This window comes from Schistocerca gregaria, chromosome 8, assembly GCF_023897955.1.
Source record: "Schistocerca gregaria isolate iqSchGreg1 chromosome 8, iqSchGreg1.2, whole genome shotgun sequence".
Lineage (NCBI taxonomy): Eukaryota > Metazoa > Arthropoda > Insecta > Orthoptera > Acrididae > Schistocerca > Schistocerca gregaria.
The window spans coordinates 447,458,925-447,472,628 of NC_064927.1; positions in this window are offsets into that span (position 1 = coordinate 447,458,925).

Here is a 13,704-nt window from a genome sequence, read left to right on the forward strand (position 1 = left end):
AAGTGAATGGATTGTCAGTCTTGGTAGTGTCAAATCGTTTACGAAACGCGTGAGATCGTATGAGCGCATGTTGACGAGAAGTTGGGCGCGTGAATTGCCTTTAAAACAGAAAATAAGGAATTCGGAAAGATTAGCAATGGCAGATCGTGACCTTTACCCAATTGAGGTAGAGACCCAGCATGAAAATGGACATAGAATAGAGGACAGTACAACAGACGATGCAGTATCGCGAGAAATAGGACAGATTTCGCACCATAACGAGGATAATGTACGCCAAGGCACAGAAAACCTAGGTCAGCATACGACAGAGGAGCAGCAAAGTAGAGAGACAGTCGATGAGGATTTTAACTCGCGTCTTGAATACGTAGAACCCACAGTACAAGTAATACGAGCTCCCTCACCACAGAGTACAAGGAATGCGAGCAGAAACGTGTCACAGCAGAGGTCAATGCAATCGGTTGCGAACCAACACTTGGGCGAAAGCACAGAACGTAGGACGTCGGAAGAAAACGCAATAGGACCCACAAATCCGGCAGAATTATTACAACAAATTACGGAAACCATGACAAGGCAAAATAAAGACATAGCGAACCAAATCCAAATTCAGAATGCACAAACCACGAGACAAATGCGTGAGATTAAAGAACAAAAAAAAAAATTCAGTTACACCTAAGTCATATTGAAGACGAGGCAAAAGAATCTCGAGAAGTGATAGGAAACTTAATAACAGATTACAATCAATTGAGAGTAGACATTGACAAGGTAAAAGTGGACGTACAAACATTGCGTAATGACATTCAGGACGAGATCAAAACATTACGTAACAACACCCAGGGAGAAGTCAAGAAACTAAAGAAACAGATAACCGTAATTACTAGACAAGCAGCAGGTACAGCGCGTGAAATTGTTGAAAACAGTGGGTTACACAAACATATCACAAAAGCAGAGCTGAAAAGATATGATAACCGCATAGTCAAAATAGAAGCGCAAACGAAGCGACAATTTCAGAAATTGCGAACAGAGTTGTTGCAAACCATTGAAGAGCGTAGTGAACAGGATCGAACAAGCACAGAGTCTGCAACCACATCCATATCTGTAACAGCACCGGAAAAACAAGCAATTGACGAAGATATTACACATTTGCGATTCCAATCACAGGCGGAAAGTAACATCCGTGACAATGGAAAGCCAGGTCGCGAAGAGTACAGTGCAATGCACTCAGCTACACGTTCACAACCGATGTAAGAAAATTATTGCGAACCACTCCAACGATACTACGCAAGGGTAGGCGAAAGTTACAGTGGACAATATCCAATGGGTCTACCACAACCGGAAAGAACGACGGGAGAAATGATCAGAAACAAAAGTGGCGAAGAATCGCGAATTTCATATGGAACTATGACGAAGTACGACAACGATCATTTCCTCACAGTCAGAAAATTTCAACACTTTCGAGAAGGAAACTCATTACATCCACGAACTTTTATTGGTCAATTCCGTGTAGGATTACCAGAACACTGGATGCTAGCACACAAATTAGACTTTATATGTGCACACCTGTCAGGAACAGTCGCAGAAACCATGCAGAATGTTGCAGCGACATGCCGATCGTACAAAGATTTCAGAGAGAAGTTTCTCTCACGATATTGGTCCAGCGAAGCACAGAACAGAGTGAAGTACGAATTATTGCAGAACCCATATTTTGAAAATTCAGGAGAGAAGAGTCCCGTGAAATTTTTCGAAGTAATGGCAAACAAAAATCAATGCTTAGATGTACCATACAGTGACGGAGAGTTGATTAAATTATGCGTGATGAAGCTACTATTGTAATACCAGCAATCATTAGTAGGTCGCGGAGGCAATGACGTCGAAGCATTTAAAGGTATTCTAAGGGAACTAGAGTTCATATTTTCGGAAGATGACGCAAGAAAAAGACGAAGCGCACGTGAAAACGAAAGCAAAAAGCAGTGGAATCCACAAGACACAGTACGAAGAAACAATAATTACGAACCACATGATAACTTCGCACCAAGAAACGACAATATATTTCCACAAAGAACCGGTTATGGATTTAGAAGAGAATATGGCAATAACTATAATTCATCCAGGAACGGCAACAACTATTACAGAGGGAATAACGACAACCGGAACGGGTACTAGAGAACCAATAGACCGACAAATTATCAACAAAGAAACCACTATCAACAAGCTGAACAAGAAAAGGGAATACAGATAGAAGAGGTTTAGGTAAGACCACCAAAACCCGATAAACGTTCGAGTTGACAGCTAAGCGCCCATGCCAAAGGGAATGACGCACCGACCCAGGACAATTGCAGCACCTTGAACAGAGAAGTAAAAATCTTATCACGAGAAGAGAAGAAGGAAGAAAAAAATGCGCAGAGTCCAGATGAAAACGAAGACGAGAAAATAACCATATCGTGTTGGGACGAAATTAATTGGGAGAATACTGACGAAGAAGATGAATTACCAGAGGCATGCACAACGAATGTAGGAGGAAAGGACGAAGTAATGAGTATTGCAGAGCTATTTGATATGGAACCAGGGAAAGCGAATTCAATGAGGATAATGCGCAGTCGACAGAAGTTGAAAATAAGTTACAGGTGGGCACACAACCCAACGTATAGAATGAAGGAAGTTATGAAGCGATAATTAGAGCATTTAGATGCGATTATGAGGAAGTAGCGACGAAGAAGGAGAAGATAGACGAGGATGAGGAAAAGGTAGAGGATGTAGAAGAAAGCGTAAATGAAGGAAGAAATAGAGAAGAGGAAATAAAAGAGAGAGAAGTAACAGTCGAAGATTATCCTACAGAAAGTTCGAATTCACAAGAGAAATTCCTAAAAAGACTCATTTATAATTCAGTGGAGGATTCGTTGATGCAAGAGGAAGAAGAACAGAACCAACCCTTTCAAATTCAGCCAATAGTGAAGGCCATGGTAAAGCATATCACAGTCAGTATTGTAATTGATAGCGGAAGTGAACTGACTGCGATCTCAGAAAATTTGTTCATGTAGTGTAATGCCAATGAGGAATTGCCAGTTCTGAAAACACGTAAGATTAAAGTAAGAGGTCCTATTAGAAACAATGCTGAGGAAGTTACGAGACAAACAAAGTTAACTCTTTCGTGCCAAGGTCAAAAGATCGAAGCCAACTTCGTGATTATATCCAAACTAACTGTAGATTTGATTATAGGTGCAGATTTTTTAAATGAGAGACGAGCGATAATAGATATGGGGAAAGGTAGCGTAAAATTCGGGAATGTCACACTTCTCTTTGAGCAAAAGCTAAAATTAGAAGGAATACCAGTTATAAACAAACAATTAAGAATGATGCGAGATAAAGAGGATGTAGAATTAGAATAGTATGCACAAAAGGGGGAATCGCCTCAACTCATGTTAGAAGTCCATAAAGAAATCGACGAAAAATTACAAGAAGTTCAAGGTATTTCAGAACACAGTAAAAGAGAATTAGAGGGTATTTTACGAGATAAAGCAGAGGTACATTTATCTAAGACTGGCACTATTAAACACTTTCAGTACAAGTTTGAAGATTGATTTTATTACTGGTAAATAATCAGCACAATATTTCAAGATTATGTTGCAGATAAGTTCGTCAGGAGAAAGAAGAATGAAGAGAGAGGAAGGTGGGAAAAAGAAAGTAGTTTCAATAATAACACCAATAGTACCATAGCTTAAGGTGAAGGGATAAAGCGTAGATGGTCTAACAGCATGAAATACTAAAATGCCATACACCACAACACTACACAAAAATAAAAAACGAATTTGAGGATTCTTGAGTAGACATTAAGACTCAAAATTTCTTAGAATTGTAACATGGAAAATGGCGCCGAAATTTGTAAAGCTTTTTAAGAGGGCGCAAAGCAATGTACCTACTAAACATATGTTAGATGATTATAAGTAAAACTTTTTGTAAGAACCATTGTAAAAACTCCAACAAAGACCAGATGCAACGACCCACAAGTTGCAACGCGAGATGTATCAAGAAAGAGAAGGACGTAATTAGGAAGATACGATTCCTACATAGCAGGAGCGTCGAGAGAAGGGAAAGGACGGCAAAACCAACAGAAGGCCCTTGTTAGAAAGTGGGCAATAAATTTGCGCGCTAGGAGGAACCCTGCTGGGATGGAACACCGAGTCGCACAGTGACAGACCCCTGCAGAGACGCTAAGGAACGCCGAACGTCAGTATGGACAGACAAGAAGACACCCCACTTTCGCTGCAGGTAAACCCCAGGGCGCCCCCCACATGATATTTATAAAATGTGTTAGGAATAGATTTTACTTAATTACTACATATTTCTAAGAAAATCGATGTGAAAGACTCCTCACTTTCGATAACAAACTTCTTAAAAAACAAACTACACACTTAAATAAAGACAGAAAATAATTAAAAATTAATAACAGCATAAAAATATTCTTCTCTTGTCATTTTTAATTATAATGTGGAAGAATATAAAAATATAAATTAGTAATACAAACTAGCATAGAACAGAATAATGTGGCTGAACAGTGCACAACAAAATTTAGAAAAGTTAGAAAATTTTTGACTGACTTAGACAACGATTGAATCATTGGCTAAATTCAGTGCAAAAATTAAGTTCGAAGGGTGGTGATATGTAAGGTGTCAGGCAAATCCAACACCTTCCATGAAAACCCTAACATGGTTAGCAAATCCAGTAGTGTGTCATATAGCTCCGAATAAATCCTGACATTAAATTAACCAACGTAATATGAGTAACGAGTGAGCAAATGGAATACCACAGGCTAACACAAGAATACCTAAATGCATGTCGTACCTTCCCACCGAGAGACCGACGCAGTTCCGAAGGGAGAAACGAGAACAGAAAATGGAATACCACAGACTAACACAAGAAACGAGAACAGAAGCCAAGAGCAGAACAGTGTTAAGCTAGAAGGCCCTACGATAAGGGACGGTCTGGACACCCACGCCGCCAGCCTACCTGTGCGACTACCAGCCGCACGTTTTAGCATGAGACTTTTCGTGTCTCAGGTACGTCAAGGACCATCCCCACAGCCCATGTTAAAAGCTAGATCCCTCCAGAAAAACAGTATAGATCTTACGATAACACAAAAAGGGCCACTACCACCAGCAAGTTTTAGCGTGAGACTTTTTCGCGTCTCAGGTACGTCAAGGACCACCCCCCAGCCCATGTTAAAAGATAGAGCCCTCCAGAAGAACAGTATAGATCTTACGATAACACTAAAAGGACCACACCAGCTGCAGGTTTTAGCGTGAGACTTTTTAGCGTCTCTGTTACGTTGCAAACTTTAAAAACATTGCCGCACCACGAAAAGTATAACATTTCTCATTGGATGGACAGAATTTTTGTAGGCGGACCATAAGGTTAACATTGAGACCCTGATTGGTCAGATGAACACAGAATTTTGGTAGGCGGAGCTTAAGGTTAACATTGGGACCCTGATTGGTCAGATGAACACACAGCCAGATAGTTTTATTCAAGTAACTTCGGTAAATTGTAGTAAGGAGAAGTTAGAGGAGAGTTAGTCCCGAGATGGCGAGGTGAGCGGAGTCGCTGACCTGACGCTGCCTAAACACCGACAAGGTAATGAACGCACGCGATGCCGCATTTTTGAGCGCATAAGGCTTCACTCAGAACTGCAGAAGTCTCATCTGTTACACCCTTTTTTTGCGTAATACTAGTGTCGATCGTTAATTAAAACTCATGGTGTTCACATTTGCCACTTGAAGAACAGATCTGAAACGCGATGATTTTTCTGTTTTATAGTTATTGAGAAGCCCCATCAGCCACAGGTTAGATAAGTAATTAAAGATAATTGAGGGTCACTGTAGACCATTTTGATAGTTTTCTCTTTTGTGAAACTTAATTAAAACCTAGATTATAGGTGTGATATGGCATAGGTCATCCTTCGATCCATTGTAGAACTTGGAAACCCACTCAGGGAATATTCGTTCACATTTTTGTTGAAAGCAGTTGGTTTTTACCATCCTGTATTAAAACATTTCCTTTTATCAATAGTGCAATTTATAAACGATGTTTTGTGAGTAGAATAAAATTCCCAATGGTAAACTTAACAGCTTTTTCGACGTTATTTTACCAGCTAACTAAGCCTTGAACCCTTTCCACTAAATTTAGTTAGTATTAAGATTCTTTTACAGGGAGTGCAGTGGAGCTGACGCTGAGATCGTTTAGTTTTTGGTTATATCATCGCTAGTCTCACTGAACTCTTCTGAATTCTACATGTCATGTGTGGTCTGGCGTCTCCTTACCAGCAACAGGTCCCAGGTTCAAACTAGTCAATTCCCTAAAAAACACGCTCAGAGTGTCGTTGCTCGAAAGTGGTAGGGAGAGACGATATATAACAAACAGGCACCACCATGAATGTTTAGAAGATGAACATCAACAAAAGCAAAACGAGGATAATGGAATGTAGTCGAATTAAGTCGGGTGATGTTGAGGGTATTAGATTAGGAAATGAGACACTTAAAGTAGTAAAGAAGTTTTGCTATTTGGGGAGCAAAATAACTGATGATGGTCGAAGTAGAGAGGATATAAAATGGAGACTGGCAATGCCAAGGAAAGCGTTTCTGAAGCAGAAATTTTTTTTAACATCGAGTATAGATTTAAGTGTCAGGAAGACATTTCTGAAAGTATTTGTATGGAGTGTAGCCATTTATGGAAGTGAAACATGGACGATTAACAGTTTGGGCAAGAAGAGAATAGAAGCTTTCGAAATGTGGTGCTACAGAAGAATGCTGAAGATAAGATGGGTAGATCATGTAACTAATGAGGAAGTATTGAATAGGATTGAGGAGAAGAGAAGTTTGTGGCACAACTTGAGCAGAAGAAGGGATCGGTTGGTAGGACATGTTCTGAGGCATCAAGGGATCACCAATTTGGTATTGGAGGGCAGCGTGGAGGGTAAAAATCGTAGAGGGAGACCAAGAGATGACTACACCTAGCAGATTCAGAAGGATGTAGGTTGCAATGGGTACTGGGAGACGAAGAGGCTTGCACAGGATAGAGTAGCATGGAGAGCTGCATCAAACCCTTCTCAGGACTGAAGACCACAACAACAACAACAACAAGGCAGATTTTATTCATCAGGATGTATTTCATCTAATCCCTTAACTTATATTGTTTTAATTTCAGTTTCTTGTACTGTATCATCACACAACAATGTTTTGTAATAATTTACCCACTGTTCTTCCTGAATATTATTTATTTGTATCTTCTCTTCCTCCGTTGAGTTTAAATATTTTAAAACCTTATAGGCCATTTGTTGTCTCACATGATCATCGTTCTCGATATTAGAAATAAATTTATCCTTATGATCTTGTTGTGCCTTTCTTATCACAAAATTGGCAAAATTTCGTCCCTCCTTATAAAATTATATCTTTTTAGATGTATGGTTTCTTATACATCGTTCATCTGCATCATACCAAATTTTTAGCCCCTTTGTTTCCCTTTTCTGTTTCTTTTTACCAAGAGCTTCTCCTGCTATTCTATGTATCACATTCTTTTGATTTTGCCGTTCTTCCTCTATTTTATCTTTAGTTTGCAAGTTTTCTAGCCCTTTATTGAACCTACTTTGGTAAAGAAGTTTGATGTTCTTCTGCCCGGCAAGTATACTTTATAAACGCTTTGATTTTGTTGGTAACTTATTTGTTTTCTCGTTTTCCCCCATTTCGCAAAAAGATCTATTCTGGAGTTTACTAGGAAATGATCTGATCCTATGTCTCGTACTCTATAAACTCTTGTATACCTGGCTCGACCCACTAGCTTATCATTCACTAAAATGTTGTCAGCTATTGATCTAAGACCTATATTGGTCCTACTATACTTATGTATATCTCTTTTCTCAAAAGGCGAGTTTGTTATTTTTAGATTATTGTAAGTGGCAAAATCTCGTGGTATTTTTTCCATTTTCATTACATACTGGTTCTCCAAAAGGCTCTATAGTATTCGTAACTGGGATATGTAACTGGGATATTTGCTATTCTGGCACTGAAATCAACCATCATAATAATCTAATCAGTAGCACTGTAGTTATTCATAGAAGATTCAAAACGCATTCCTCTTTTTCTTCTTGCAGGGCATATACGCTTATAACGGTGGCGTTTCCTCTTCTGAGTTCCACTCTGATAATGAGTGTCATTCCCTCGTGTATGTGCAGTCTTTGAACTCTTTCCCATCTCTTACGCAGGAGCAATGCCAAACCTTTGGTGGCTGTTTCATTTTGTGCGACTCCACTATAGAACATAATGTAATCGCTTAGATATTTATTACCTCTCATTTTCTTTTTCGTTTCTGTGACTGGTGCAGCATCGATACTCATGTCTTGTAGTTGATTTGCTAGTTCTTTCTCTTTTCGCGAAATTTCTCTGATATTCCAAGTTGCTACTATGACATATTCGTTGATCCATTTTCGTTTGTCGTTTTTTATAGCTTTGCCATTGATCTTTGAGAAGATCCTGTTTCCGAGGCTCCTTGGCGTACTACAGGTAGTGAGTGTTTTCCCAGACTTGGTTACCAGCCATCAGCTAAACCCCCATTCTCGGAGGACCAGGATTTTCATTCTGGGTTATCTTCCTTAGCCGATGTGATCCAGTTGTTAAAAGGTGCCGGAGAGCTAGCCTTTCATCTTCTCCTGTTGACTACATAACATACAGCCACCGTGCACCATGCAGTGAGCAGAGATCAAGTGACCTACAACTTCTTGGATGCTAAAGTAGGGTTTGTCGGCAGAGCTGCCTTGAATTCTTCAAGATCTGATTCAGTCTTCAAATTTCAGTGGACAATTCTCAGAGCTTTGATTCTGCGCAGGTATTGGCAGCCTGAACAGACTGAGATCCTTTGCCAACCTTTGACCATTAGAGATAAAAAAAGAAAATGGAAGACACCCTCAGGCCTCGAAACTTAATACCGTAGATGTCGAAAAAACAAGAGCTGGCCAAGGGAGGCCTTCATAAAAGAAAAAAGCACAATAAGCCTAACACAATTAAATGGAAGTAATATCAGACTTACACTATGTGATCAAAAGTATCCGGACACCCCCAAAAACGTATGTTTTTCATATTAGGTTCATTGTGCTGCCACCTACTACCAGAAACTTCATATCAGGGTCCCGCACACCGTTAGGCCGTCTTCCGCTCACGCCCCAACATCGTGCAGCCCGCCTGCAGTGGTGTCGCGACAGGCGTGAATGGAGGGACGATTGGAGACGTGTCGTCTTCAGCGATGAGAGTCGCTTCTGCCTTGGTGCCAATGATGGTCGTATGCGTGTTTGGCGCCGTGCAGGTGAGCGCCACAATCAGGACTGCATACGACCAAGGCACACAGGGCCAACACCCGGCATCATGGTGTGGGGAGCGATCTCCTACACTGGCCGTACACCTGGTGATGGTCGAGGGGACACTGAATAGTGCACGGTACATCCAAACCGTCATCGAACCCATCGTTCTACCATTCCTAGACCGGCAAGGGAACTTGCTGTACCAACAGGACAATGCTCGTCCGCATGTATCCCGTTATGGTGTGGTCGTTTTTTTCATGGAGTTGACTTGCACCTTTGTTGTTTCGTTTGGCATTATCACAGTACAGGCCTACACTGATATTTTAAGCGCCTTCTTGCTTCCCACTGTTGAAGAGCAATTCGGATATGGCGATTGCAACTTTCAACACGTTCGAGCACCCGTTCATAATGCACGGCCTGTGGCAGAGTTGCTACACGACAATAACATCCCTGTAATGGGCTGGCCTGCACAGAGTCCTGACGTGAATCCTATAGAACACCTTCGGTATGTTTTGGAACGTCGAATTCGTCCCAGGCCTGACTGACCGACATCGATACCACTCCTCAGTGCAGCACTCCGTGAAGTATGGGCTGCCATTCCCTAAGAAACCTTGCAGCACGTAATTGAACGTATTCCTGCGAGAGTGGAGCTGTCATCAAGGCTAAGGGTGAGCCAACGCCATATTGAATTCTAGCATTAGCGGTGGAGGGCGTCACTAACTTGTAAGTCAATTTCAGCCAGGTGTCCGTACACTTTTGATCACACAGTGTAGGTAAGGGCCCATGTCGTTTCCACCCTTGTACTCCCAAGAAGGGAGCTCCCTAGGGGAATTACACTTTGTCTGGAATCTCACCAATGTCTTAACATAATATAAACTTCCCTGTAATAAACATAGAGAAATATGGGTAGTATACATATACACAAAAACTTAGAGATGTCCATAAGAAGAAGACAAGCAGGAGCGCAAGGAGCATTTCTCGTCGAATGGAATCTACTACAATCGAACAGCGACCTTAATTTTGTAATAAATTTCTGGAAATGTACGTTTGGTGCACAACCTTGCGTGAAAGTGATTCATAGATTCTGGGAAAACTGAAAAAGAAGACAATCGAAAGTTTGTAGTGTGGAGTTACAAAACGAAAATGAAAATTATCTGGATTCATAGGAATAGAAAGAAGGTTTTCCGCAGAGCCGGCGAGGTAAAGAAAAGGGAATATATGGGAAACATTGACTGGAAGAAAGGACAGGATGATAGGACATGTGCTATAGACATCAGGGAATGACTTTCATGGTACAACAATGAGCACAAGAGAGTCAAAATTGAAGGCAATGGCAGAGGTTGGAGTATATACATCAAATAGTTACGTTCTTTGCGTGTAAATGCTACTCTGAGATGAAGAGTTTAGCGCAGGAGCGGAAGTCGTCACGGGTTGCTTCACACCAGTCAGAAGACTGACGACACAAAAATAAACTTCACAAAAATACGATCTTTTGTAAATCCTCTAACCTGTGAGCAGATTAGAGGAAACGCAAATGTTGGTAGAACAGACAAACGGCGGTTTTTGTTTTAAGTTTTCAGTCTGTAAGTACCACATGTAAAAGTAAAACTATATCATTCCAGAGAAAATCCACCAATATCTTCTTTGACGTAATAGATGACATATGCATGGAAAGCAAAAATAATAAAACAAGAAAAAGACGTTTGAATTTACAAAAGGAACTCTGTATTTTAGTTACAGTTTTGTTCTTATTTCACCGTAAATCTGTAAACGCGGAGGCTCGTTTTATTTTACAGGTTATTATTCCTTGCTGAAGGGGCTGTGATATTTGATATTTTTTGTCTAAACCAGCAAGGCAAAACAGAGGCCACTACTTCCACCAGACCCAAAATAGCGAGGAACCAACGTGCCTGCTCCTGGAAATATTCTGATCAAAGTATCTGGACGCCCTCATGTAAAATGGAAATGATTACCTGATGTTACGACAGGCGGACATGCCGGATAAAAGGAGAAGGGGAATACTGCGTTGTCAGTAGGGAAGCAGTAACAGCAGAATAGTCACGTGATGTCAGTGTCTTCGAACGTCAACTAGTCACATGATACCGTAACAAATCCATCAAAGACGCTTCAGTGCCTTTATGTGATGATAATGATGATGATGATGATGATGATGGTTTGTGGGGATCTCAACAGCGTGGTCATCAGCGCCCATACAAGTTCCCAATCTTCCCGTTCCAAATTTTGCCACTTCCCAAATGATGGTGAGAAGATGAGGACAACACAAACGCCTAGCTCCCAGGTGCACAAAGTTCTCGACCCGGCAGGGAATCGAAGCCGGAACTCCGTGATCAGTCCTTGCAAAGCTGCCTATGTCGACTAGTTACATGTCACCCCAGTAACAAATTGATGAAAGACGCTTCAGTCCTTATAAAGGTGCCTTTGTCGACGGTTGCTAATGTGGCTGTGAAGAGGAAACGCGAAGGACAACCACAGGAAAACCAAGTACTGATGGACAGGGACCGTCGAGCATTGGGTGGGATGGCTGTAATAATTTCTTGAAGAAGGAATGATTCGTGAGTTCGAAAGTGCTGCCATACGTCTAGCTAGCACAATGACTGTGCGAAAGGGTACAACAGCCCAGCAGCACCTCATACACCACAAATTTCTGTAGTCTTGTAAAGCGATGCTTTAGGTGCTGTTAAGGTCGACGTTACTGAACATTCGATTAATGGAAACGGGTGATTTGGAGTGATGAATCATGCTGTACCCCGTGGCAATCCGACGGAAAGGTTTGGGCTTGGTGAATGCCTGAAGAACATCAACTGCCATCACGCGTGTTGGTAACAGTGATCTGCGGAGAGGGTTGTGTTCCACTATCGTGTTGTTAGGGTGTTATCCGCTTACTGCATTTAAGAAAACGCTAAAAGAGGAAGGATATGAACACATTTTACAGCATAAAGTTGTGTAGCATTTGGAGACAGTGGTTGGTTATATTAGCATGGCACAGCACTGTGTCATACAGCAGCACCTGAGTTGCAGTGTTTGTGGACAATAATATTCCTAAACTGGACTGGATTGCCTAGACTCCCTAACTGAACCCAATGAAACACATTTGGGACGAGTTAGGACGTTGGCTCACACTCCAACCCCAACGTCCAACATCACTACTTTCTCTGGTCCCAGGTATATGAATGGACTGATACTTCTCGAAATTCACACACCTTGCTGGAAGTGTCCTCAGCAGAATTCAATCCATCATAAAGGCGACTTGTGGATACACCCGTATTAAATTCCACTAATAGGGCTGTGGATACTTTTAAATCATAAAGGATATTCGGTTGCTGGATAAAATCTCGTCTGCAGATATCGAAATCAAAAGTGCTTCAACCTCTTCATCTCAGAGTGGGCCTAACAGCCTATATCCTCAATTATTGGCTAGATGTATTCCAATCTTTGTCTTCCTCTACAGTTTTTACCCTCTAAGCTTCCTGTAGTACCATGGAAGTTATCCCTTGATGTCTCAATAGATTTCCTACCATCCTGTCCTTTCCTCGCCGATTCTCCGGAAAACCTCCCCATTCACTACCTTATCAGTCCACATACTTTTGAACATTCTCCTGTAGCGGCACATCTCAAATGCTTCGATTGGCTTCTTTACCAGTTTTCCTTCGGTCCATGTTTCTCTGTCATACAATGGTGTGCTCCAAATGTACATCCTCAGAAATTTCTTCCTCAAATTAAGACCTGTGAATGGTACTAGTAGACTTGTCTTGGCCGGGAATGACCTTTTTGGCAGTGCTAGTCTGTATTTATATCCTCCTTGTTCCGTCCTTCATGGGCCGTTTTGCTGCCTACTTCCTGATAACCAATTATGATGTTAAGATTCTCGCTGTTGTCATTTCTCCTACTTCCCATTACTGTCGTCTTTCTTGATTTACTACAAGTGCAAATTCTGTACTCATCAGACCGGGGATGGTCAAGATTTCGACTCGAGAGCAGTGCCCGGGCCTGAGTGCCAAAGTGCTCAGCCTCGCCTCCCATTCCCCTAGACTCGCGGGGTAACCGCGCGGTCTGGGGAGCCTTGTCACGGTCCGCGTGGCTACCCCTGTTGGAGGTTCGAGTCCTCTCGCGGGCATCGGTGTGTATGTTGCCCTTAGCGTAAGTTGTTTTAAGTTAGATTAAGTAGTGCGTAAGCTTAGGGACGGATGACCTGAGCAGTTTGGTCCCATAAGACATTACCACAAATTTCGAAAAGACATTTCCCCCACCGCCACGCTGCGGTGTCTGAGCACAAGGAGGGGGAAGACGGTAAAACAGTGAATGTGCCGCATGTAAGTGGCAATACAGTCGTACCGCGAATGACTTAT